We start from the raw sequence: 10970 nt of genomic DNA, 5'->3' as shown, positions 1-10970 counted from the left end.
AAGCTTTGCCATTAGGTTCAGTCATTGCACTGGGCTGAACCTTCACATTGAAATTTTCCGAAGCCTGGATTTCAATAGTGTTTCTCAAACTATCTCTAAACAGTTGCTTGTCAGTTTCTCCTCTAATTTTCAATATAGTGTGAATTGCTGCCTCTATAAAATATGCAAACACGATTGAACGAACAATGAAATTAAAAGGATAGATGCCCAGATTTTTGTATTTTTAGAATTTGGGAGACATGAAATTATTTTTATGAAACTTTTAAGCATTCCTAAGCATCCCCAAGTTCTGTGTCTAACTTAGTACAGATCACCAATGCAAGGTCTATGAAATGCTGCCCTCCTACACCTGGCAGTGCATAGCTGTACTCTACGGATTAGGCTTTTTATGACCTTAGTTATAAACCCATGAACGGGGCAATACTCACTATTTTCTGTTTTATGATTTTGGTTTTCTGAGCCTCTGTATGGCTCCTCTGGTAGAACAACTAGTATTTATAAACCACTGAGCCAGCCCTCCAGCCCTCTTCCTACTTCCATAGAAATCAAGGACCAGAATTCTTCTGTCTCTCCATGGCATTATCCTCATGGATGTGCCCTTGTTCCTGCCATCCCTTTAAGACAGAGAACAATGTTATCATATTTTTAATTAGTGGTGTTCAAAGCAAGAAGGGAAGAGAAGGGAAGAGCACTTTCCCCTTAATCTAGTCTTATTAACTATTCTGATAGGTAGGATGGGAGTGAACATGTCCCATGAGCTGGCCATTATTGGGCTTCACTGGCCGTGGTCATATGATTCATGCTTACATCAGTCTCTATGAAGAAGTAAGGATACCATGGTGGGCTTAGTTTAGGATGTATTCCCTCAGACTGGACAAGGGCCACCTGACTAAAAGTATTGAGTAATGAGGAGGATTTCAGAATTGTATCTAAGGAAGCCAATCAACTTGTTAAAGATCTGGGCATGCCATTCTAATCTGTGCAGTCCTCAACCTCTGCTCTTTCTTTTAGGGCTCTGTCTCGGTGGATGAGTACTCCCTGCTACGGTTCTGGCTTTGTAATCATGCACATTTCAGCATCTGTACGGAACTCGAAATGTTATACGGCGCCTGCATATTTATTGGACAACTTGAGTGTGATCGCTTACCACATTTTTGTACTAGTATTATGTCAGAGGACAGACTTTCAGCTTGGACTGATGCCCAGGATAATGCATTAAGCATTTTCTCTATCAAGTCAATAGCCCTGGGCTTTTGACCCACTCTGGTGCGGTCTACTCAAGGTGGTAGGCCTTTTGCTCAGAACTGATCAGGAAGCTACTTGTGAACAGCAACTGGCCCATGTGCAGAGGGTTGCTCCTGTGGATGCTGTTGATCTCAGTGGCCTCAGTTCTTCTGGTACCTTTGGATCTGAAGCACTTCCCAAGACTAGGCATGCTTAGTTCCCAATGTCAATTTAAATTATTAGAAGTCTGAGAGGGAGGGGGAGGAGAAAAAAACCCAAAAAATTAGCAAACAAACAAAAAAGCGGAACAAGTTATTTTTCCTAGTCGTGACCTCTATTTACAGTCAAAGTATACCTTTCCCCCTTTTGAATTATTAAATTCACAGCTTTAAGTCCGTGTAGCAAATCAGCAAACATGATTTTTTAAATTACTTTTCTTTTTGTAATTAAAGTATGTCACGTAAGAGCTGGGAGATAGCTCAGTCAATAAAATGCTTTCATGCAAACCCAAGGACCTGGGTTTGAGCCCTATCACCTACATAAAAAGCCAGCACGGGCAGGAGAGAGGCCTCACTGGTTGAATGTACACAGTGCTCTTGCAGAGGACTTGACCTCGATTCCAAGCATCCACACCTGGAGGCTCCCAAGCACCTGTAACTCCATCTCTGGGGGAGTCAGTTTCCTCTTCTGGCCTCTGTGGACACCTTGGCTCATCTGCACATCCTCTCCCCCATATACGTGCAATTAAAATGATAAAAACTCAAACAAACAAACGAACAAATAGAGCATAATGGTAAATGCTTATCTTCCTGATGCGGAAGACACAGACTCCAGGGCTGGCCAGCTGTCCTAAGGCACGAGGTTTTGGTGAGAAAACCTGAGTTCCAGGTCCAGTGTAAAAAACACGACGCAAAAACCAAGGTAGACTCCTTTTAAAGAACAGTATCTGAAGTTGCACATGTATATGAGCTTCTACATACATGTTCACCTGCACACAAGAACATACAATATATTAAATTAAGAGAACTGTAGATAAATCTTAGATATTCTTTGTTTCTTTTGCAGTTGAGAAGCTTCATGGGAAACTTTAGAAGTATTTTGTTTGTTTGTTTGTTTGTTTGTTTATAAAGAAAGGTCTGCAGGAAAACCATGGAAACCTTAGTTCTGTTCCTTCCATATCTGCTACCAGCACCGGCATTGACACAACACAGGAATTCTCTGAGGCACGGGCATGGCCCTGAACTAAAAAATATTTCAGCCCCTTGGACTACTCTCAATGGCTGGCCTTGGACGGTATATATTTTTTAATTTCTATATATTTTCTTCTAAATGTTTCTCTACATCAACTGTAATAAGTCGAATAAAAACATTAAACAAATAGTGAATAGATGCTCCTACAGTCTGTAGGTTTTCTCCTTTTTGGAGGTTGAGTCTATTAAGGTGTACACACTGTCTTCCCGAACATCAATGTCAAGTGGAAGGGTTGAGGTTCATTTTAATCCAGAAACTAAGAACCAAACATAGGCAGTCAAGGGCACTTTCAAACTGCTTCAACAACAGAGAAGTCCCCTTTCACACCGAAATTTGAGGTGGGGGTTGGGTAAGGGACTGTAGGATGAGTTTGGAGCCCAGGGACCAGCACTTTGCACTAAGTTCCCTAGCTACTTCTGACAGGCTGCCAGCTTCCGAAGTCACTGGCTAGAATATGTCATTCAACCATTCCGAGTGACAACCAAGATTGTAATTAAGCTGCTAAAAGAGGGCCTTCTAAGAGCACAGGATCACTCCCCTTCCCCATCACTCTCTGTTTCTCTCTCCTCCTCCTCCTCCTCTTAAATGGCAGCAGACAAGTGAATGGCTGGGGAGGGTATTTAGGGAAATGCTGTTTGTGGCTTTATATCAGGGGAGATATGGGGCTTGAAGCATCTCAGATGCAAGAACTCTCAGGGTTTATGCAAGCATAGGCTGTGCCCTGTCTTCTCTCACCTTCATGTCCAGCATCTATCTGAAAACTGGCAGGCAGGTGACACTACGCACTAGGTCCCAGTGTCTTGGCTGCGCTGAGCAATGCAGATGAAAATTAGTAACCGAGCATAGCTCTGCTTCTGTGAGGTGGCAGGCTTAAGCCCTGTAGCTCCAAAGGTACTCAGTAGGCCTCCTTTAAGTCCTCAGTCTGGATTTACTTTTTTAACCCACTAGAACAGTTAATACAACGTGTGGGACAGCACAGTTTCCATTGGGGCACAATCAAAATGGAAGCTGATTTCCACGCTTGCTTTAATCTCTCTTCTTACGCCAACTTGAAGCAGAGAGGGACCCACGAGGATTCCTGTGCAAGGGTTCTGCCTCCTACAAAAGGAAGATTTTCACTTAGACAGCTCCTGACTCAAAGGTAAAATCATTAGTACTCATTAATTATCACAAGGATGGTTCTAAAAGCATAATCCTTTTCAAACTAGAAAAAAATGAAGCTGAAATAGCAATATAAATTCAAACAGAACACACACACACACACACACACACACACACACACACACAAAGCCACACAAGTTGCAAGGGAGATGAGAAGCCACAGTTCTGAAACCCCAAATCTCATGAAGGCTATCCTCCAGTCATCCTCACAGGAGAATTACCCAGTCTTCCTCAGCTGCCTATTAAAACCAAAGCTTTGTATGTCAGGGCCATGTGATCATCTCTTTGCAATCATAGGAACTCTATGCATAACTATTGTGATACTGTCCGATATATAACCCATTGCCTAAAGATAGAAAGTTGCCCCCCAAAAGATCCACCTGGAATCAGCCTGTCAAAAACTTGCATGCAAGAAAAGGGCAGCCTTCTCTTCCCTGTAATGGGAAGGTCTTCACTCAAACTTCAACATGAGGCCAATCCTGAACCAAACTCTGATTTAGACAGAGGAGTGTTAGCTTCATTCATGCCCCACCTTTTGATATCTGTCTGGATCTCTGTTCTTTTCTCATTGTCAGTTTGTGAGGTCAGAGCTGTCTGGGAAGAAAAGCCACATAAAATGGTAAGTCACGCTATTGTCATGCCTGGTAGCAGCAGTATCTTGCAAGGATGTCAGATGGGGCTGTCTGCAAGTAAGGATGTGTTATTACCAATGACATACGCAGTGATATATCCGATGACGGATTAGCATGAACTAGAGAGGAAGATGCTGCAGTGTCTACCAGTCTCTCAGGTTCTTTCATGGGTCTCTTATTGTTTTCTTCATTGTTTTCCCTTTCTTAGGCTTCCAGCCAACCCCACGGTTGCTCTGATCACAGAGGCGTCTGGTGAGCGTCTATTTTCCTTGAGACAATATACCCTTTCTGGGGATCCCTGCTGCACCAGATTAAGAATTAAGCACAAGAAAGCCCAAAGACCCCTCTCCTGGTCTCATAGAGCACATACTTTCTTTGACTCCAATGGCTGCAAACACAGTAGACACAGGGTAAAGTTAAGAGGAACTGAGGGGAATGGAGAAGTCATCTTGCTAATAAGGTTGAAGTTGCTCTATCGTTTGCAGGATTACACAAGAGAGGAAAATACTTAAATCAAAGAATTACTGCTGTGATTCCATGTCTTCGTACTGAATAACAGGGCCTATCTAGCACTGCTTTTAAAACTGGAACTCTTCCAGCTATATCAGTTTTTCCTTATGTGTGTATGCATGTTGAGGGGCAGGTATTTGTACGTGTGTTGAGGGGCAGGTATTTGTACGTGCGTTGAGTGCAGGTGTCAGAAGATGCCAGAAGAGGGCATCATGTACCCTGGAGCTGGAGTTACAGGTGGTTGGGAGTCACTGGACATCGGTACTGGAAACTGAACTTGGGTCTTTTGCAAGAACATAAGGCTTAACCACTATGCTATCTTTCCAGCCCCATAGCCCTTGTTTTTAAATAAGAGACTAATTTTACAAATTCAATTCCTTTCATTAGTTTGCAGCCAATGTTACCATCCAAGTATGATAGTCGTTATTTTTTGGTTAGTATGATAAAGTACCACAATTAAGCAACTTATAAAAGGAGTTAGTGGCTTATGGTTCCAGAGGCCTAAGAGTCCATCCTGTCAAGACAGCTTGGCAGCTGGTGCAGGAAGCAGGGAGCTCACATCTTTAACCACAGTTATAAGACAGAGAGACAAACTTGTTGTAGGCAAGGCTTTATACTTGAAAAATCTCATCCCTTGGTGACGTACTTCTTGCAGAAGGCTATACCAACTAAACCTCTCCCCAAAGAGTAGCCAGCTGGGGACCAAGTACTTAAATACTTAGAGACTGTGGGGACATTTCTCATTTAAGCTACAACAATGATCCAGAATTCTCAACTGTATCGCTCTCTCCCTCTCCCTTCCTTCCACACATTATACGACCCTTGGAGACAGAGAGTGTGATGGTGGGAGGAAGGCCAAGGAGTCATTGGCCTCAGTTGAGGTTCATTCTTGCAAACTCCCCAGAGTCCTCCAGGGTCCACGCTCTACGTCTGTAAGAAGGATTAGGGAGGTGTTTGATTTCCCCCCATGGCGGAGTTCGGGTCATGTGATTGTGAACCTTGTGCCTTTTCCAAAATGGAAAATATTCAGAGTTTGACGAGATTATTAGCGCTCCTCTTGTCCAGGTCCAACAAATGAAAAACAGATTTGCATGTATAAATAACAGCAATGTGCTGAAATGATTTATTTGGTAGAGTTACTGTTTTGGAAACTAAATCGTCCTATCATGTCAAGATCCGATCTACCCTCACATGGCAAAGGAGAGCTCTCTGGGGTCTACTCCTCAAGAAAATGTTGGAATCCTATTAATAGCTTACTTCCGCCATGTGAAAATTACAGTGGAATCCAGCTATGAGAAGGAAGCTTAAAATAACAATTATGAGAACATACCGACAATAGCCCCTGTTATTTCTTATTGTATTCAAGACGCAAGACAGAGATAATTCTCTCCCAAAAGGGAAGGAAAGTAACACAAAGGGAACGGTATTTTCCTTCCTCATAGAGAATTAGAATTGGAAGGTAATTCTATGGCCATTACGTACCACAGCACTGAGGAGCTGACAACCACAAAGGTAGGTTGGACCACGTCTCTGCACATCCCGTTTAAGAACAACAGGCATTGAAAGTTAAACATTACATCACAGTCTGCCATTTAGAAAACCTTGGAGGTGGGATGCAGGATTGTTTCTGGATGAGTTAAATGGGAGCTTCCATGCATGGGAATCGCACATAGTTTAGAAAGCTCCAGGAAATACATATGCCTAGATCTGAGTGATACTGCTGATGAGTGTAGTGAACACAGACTCATCCACAGCTTATGCTAAGCACTGTTCTGACATGAAGCCAAGGCCTTTTAATTTTGAAGCTGCTCTGTAAGAGATCAGTGACCTTGCTGGGAAATTGCCCCGAAGAAAGTGAAGTTGAAGAGTTGATGATACCAGTGTGGGCCTGTTTCTGATCTGAGGAGAACAGAGTGGACAGTGTGAATCTGGGCAATCTGGGAAGTAAACTGAAGCCCAGCTCTGCTGTCTACAAGTTGATCGGCTTTGAGAGCCATTTTTTTTAATTTCTTTTATTCCCAGGATCTTCTTTTGGGGATTGGAAATAGTGATATCTAAATTGTCAAGGGCAGGGAGAAGAAACAGACATCCTGTGTAAGGATCTCAGCATAGAGTGGGCATTCAGTAAATAACACTGTTTATTTACGTACTATAACTCTTAATGTACCTTTTAAAGTGATTTTCCAAAGCTGTCTTTTTACCTTTTAAAGGGTCCTGTACCTATCCCTTCATTAATTGATTAATTTATTTACTTTACACTTCAATCACAGCTCCCCTTTCTTCTACTCCTCATAGTCTCTCCCTCTCCCCTCCCATTTCCCCTCCCCCTTGTCTTCTCAGAGAAGGAGAGGCCGCCCAAGAATATTAATCTGCCTTGGCATATGAAGTTGCAGTAGGACTAGCTGTATCTTCTTCTACTGAGGCTAGACAAGGCAGCCCAGTCAGGGGGAAAGGATCCAGTGGCAGGCAAGAGAATCAGAGACAGCCCCTGCTCTTGCTGTTAGGAATCCCACAGGAAGACTGACCAAGCTGGACATCTGTTAGTGTCCTTACCTCTTAAACTGGTGACTGTTTTTTTCTAAAACTATATGGGACCTAGCACATCCCATAAATTGAAATTACAGGTGAAGTGTGGTGTTTACATGTATTTTCCTGAAAAAGAGGGTAAAGAAGTTTTAAGTCTGGCTTCACCTAAATTATTCCCACAATATGGAATAAAACTATTCATAATTTGAAATTTTTGTACCGCTATATCTGTACTGTTCTTTCTCTGCTATTGAGGAAATCTCTCTCTTCCTAACTCCTCTCTCTCTTCTCCCTCTCTCCTTCCCTCTCCCTCTTGCTCCCCCTTCCCCCTCTCTTTCCCTGTCCCTCTTTCCTCCCCTCCCCTCCTCTGTGTTTGTATATGTGGTTGTTCACATGGATATGCATGCTTGTGGGTTTTAGGGAATGTTAATTTCATAATGTGACATAAGTTTGCTGAGAAAAGACAGAACAATTGTGGGACCAAAGAAGTTGCTGACAGATGTGTGTATGGGGTGGAGTCCGGGAAACCGTGGGAAGAGTACCCAGAGAAAGCAGGGGGGTTGAAGCAAGCAGAGTGAGAGAAAGCCAGCGGCCCACTAGGCTTTGTGTTTGATTGGTTGTTTAGAGGTTTGAGCAAAAGGGACTATAAGGGACCTGTGGGATGGTTCATATGAGGAGTATGTGACTGGTGTGTGAGACACATAAAGGGAAGGATCAGACGTGTGTGCTCTTTTATTAAAAGTTATACAAGAAAACATGTTCTAGGAGAAAAGAAACCAAATAAATACCTAAAATGGAGACAAATTATAGAAATCAGATAGAAAAAGAAGGAACAAAGGAAGCCAGCGACTCATAGGAACGAAGGCAGAAGACAACTGTTGAGCCTGTTACTTTGTAATTCAGAAGTTGTATGTCTCTGGTGACAGTGACTTAAATATCTCTAGGAGGTGGCTTTGCTGGTATGAAGCAGAGTGGACATTTGACATAAGGATAATCATGTCTTGTCATGGTAGGTGACATGAGGAGCCAAGATCAGTGTGTGTGTGTGTGTGTGTGTGTGTGTGTGTGTGTGTGTGTGTGTGTTACAGTGCCTATTTAACATACACGGACATAGATTTCATCCCAGCATGCCCTCCAAAGAGTTCAGTTAAAAAAAGTTGTTTAAACATTAAACATTCAGATACACGAATACATATACAACTTTGGATTACCAAATCCATTACCAGAATGCTTTTCTTAAAACGTATGTAATGTGTGTGAGTGTTTACCCTTCGTGAATATGTGTGTTCCACATGCCAGCCCATCCCCACAGAAGTCAGAGAGAGCCCCTTGGAATTGGAGGTAGATACAGTTGCAAACAACCATGTGGCTGCTCAGAAGTGACCCTGGGTATCCACTGCAAGGACAACAGTTCTTCTTGATGGCCGAACCGTCTCCCCAGCCCTGCTTAAATTTGTGCTCACACTTTGGGATCCTCTCTCCTCAGGTTAGGGGTATGTGTACATTTGCGCATATACAAATGCTTCAGCAAGCACATTTTAGTAGTTATTATTTGTTAGTCTCAATGCTGAGATTTAAGCAAACATTCCATTCAACCCTAAAACAAGACCCAAGAGATGAATGTTGTTGACTCTCATTTTCCAGATATGGAAAGAGATTTGACTGTGGTAAAGGAGGCCCCCGACCCGTATCACACACTTAGCCTACATTAAGGTATGATTTCAGCAAGAACTGTCCAATGCCATATCCTGCAAAAAGAGCAGTTACCCTCCATCTATTGCTGGGGAATGTGGAGCCGGCTTAACAAAATGCCAGGCTAATAATCTTAACAACAATAGAAGGGCCAGGGTCTTGGATCTGAGCTTTCAGGCTGATTCTGAGTCTTGTGGCACTGTTTTCATAAAACACCCCAAAGTAGATGTAGTCTGACATTTTAACCTTGTGCCGTTCTCTGCCATGTTTTATTACTTCTCTGTACACCGGGCAATAGGACTCCAAACAGAGGAGAGGTCAGCTTTAAGAAAGGAGCAGGAAACTACTGAGAGCCCTTTTCTTTTTCCCCCGACAGGGTCCCACAGGTCTGAGAAAGTCAAGGGCTTGATATTTACCATTCATTGGCTCGACACACATGGAGATCTGCGCTCAGAAGCCACAGAAAACGAAGAAAATGAAGTTCGGCACCTCCCAGCAGTCTCGGTGTTTCAGGAAGACACACTGAGGCTGCTCTTTGAGGGCTGCTGGGCAGCTCCTTAGGAGCAGCAAGGCGAGAGGCAGCACTCTCAGAGAGGCCTGACCTTCACAGATGTCTCCAGAAGGCAGTCCCAGCATTGCGTGTCTCCGATGATTAGAATTTGGGTGAAGTTTCTTAAAGGTCACAGAAGCTCCTTAACAGCCAACAGCTCATCAGTTGCTACACAATTCTGCCTCAGTTGCTCGAACCACCCCTCTCTTCTGACCCTGCAGCTTGCCCTGCCCCTCTCTATATCTTATTCTTTCTTTTCCACTAACTGTGGAGACCTGCATTGGCATCAAGTTTAGACAGCGACGGAATGGCACACACCTGGGAACAGGGACCCAGGCTTAGTATGGCTGTTGAAGCACCTGGAGAAAAACAGACACAATACATTGACTGGGCCAGACTCTGGCTGCCAGAGATGAATGCAGTACTCTCTATGTCTTTGCTGAGACTTTAAATGTATCCAATGATACCAATGGACCCAGAGAAACCCTGTGGCATGGTTCAGAAGCAGAGTTAATGTCTGTTTACTTACTGTTAATGTTTCCCGACTGACATGGGTCCTCTCTAATTCCTAGGTACAGAGATTTCTGGAAATGACTCATGCCTGGCATTTTCATCATTACATTTCCAGATCTTAAAATGATGTGAAATATATAGTCAGTGCCCAAGTGCTTGGCCAAGTGTCCCTAACTAGATGACCTTACTCTTCTTTGGGAAATCAGTTGTTAACACAGTGCCAACTTAAAACGAATGACATGAGGTGCTCCTGTAGTTCCTGGGTAGAGGAGCTGAGGGTCACTTTAATATAGAGAGAAGATCTTTCCAAAGCTGAGATTTCCATTAATGATCACACTATGGCCATGACATAGGGGTGGTTTGCTAGTTATTTTTATACATTGTTACAACAAAATACAAGATGAAGCAATTTAAGGAGGGGGAAGGCTTATTTGGCTTCTAAGTCTGGGGTAGGGTGTCAGGGACAGCATCACAGGCAGGAGCCAAGGAGAGCTAGTCAGCTTCGCCTATACTCAGGATGCAGGGTAAACAGGAAGTGGCTCCCTGGCAATGAGGTCTCAAGGCCGGCCCCAGGGAGCTATGTCCTCTCATGGGGTTCTACTTCCTAGGGTTCCACAGACTCCCCAAACAGTACCACCAGCTGAAGTTCAAGTGTTCAAACACAGGAGCCTATGGGATAATTTCATGGGAGAAGAGTGGAGGGATAAGGGAACTCTGATCTTCAGGTTCCCAGAATCACACAGGACAATTCATTTCCTTGGTTAATCAAAGTCGTTTCATCCAGGATGTGTGTGGTATTGTGAGATTCATTTACCTGCCCATGTACACCTGCCATCCTGGAAAATATTTCCAGCATAAGGGCATATTCTCAACATCTGCTTTCAGACAAGGAGGATCCAGCATGCTAGGTA

At 43.4% G+C, this 10970-nt stretch overlaps 1 long non-coding RNA gene across 1 annotated transcript; it reads right to left on the bottom strand.

Annotated features, from left to right (window-relative positions):
• Nucleotides 1-1525: 1525 nt before the first annotated feature.
• LOC148002830 (uncharacterized) lies at nucleotides 1526-9631 on the bottom strand. Its single transcript, XR_015631200.1, has 3 exons — nucleotides 9413-9631; nucleotides 4169-4230; nucleotides 1526-3573 (listed from the first exon to the last, which is right to left on the bottom strand). It is a non-coding gene; the product is annotated as an uncharacterized LOC148002830 (long non-coding RNA).
• Nucleotides 9632-10970: the final 1339 nt, after the last annotated feature.

This window comes from Rattus norvegicus, chromosome 10, assembly GCF_021556685.1.
Source record: "Rattus norvegicus strain SHRSP/BbbUtx chromosome 10, alternate assembly SHRSP_T2T, whole genome shotgun sequence".
NCBI lineage: Eukaryota > Metazoa > Chordata > Mammalia > Rodentia > Muridae > Rattus > Rattus norvegicus.
The sequence above is the reverse complement of the archived record's forward strand: the minus strand, read 5'-3'. Positions and strand labels throughout refer to the sequence as shown.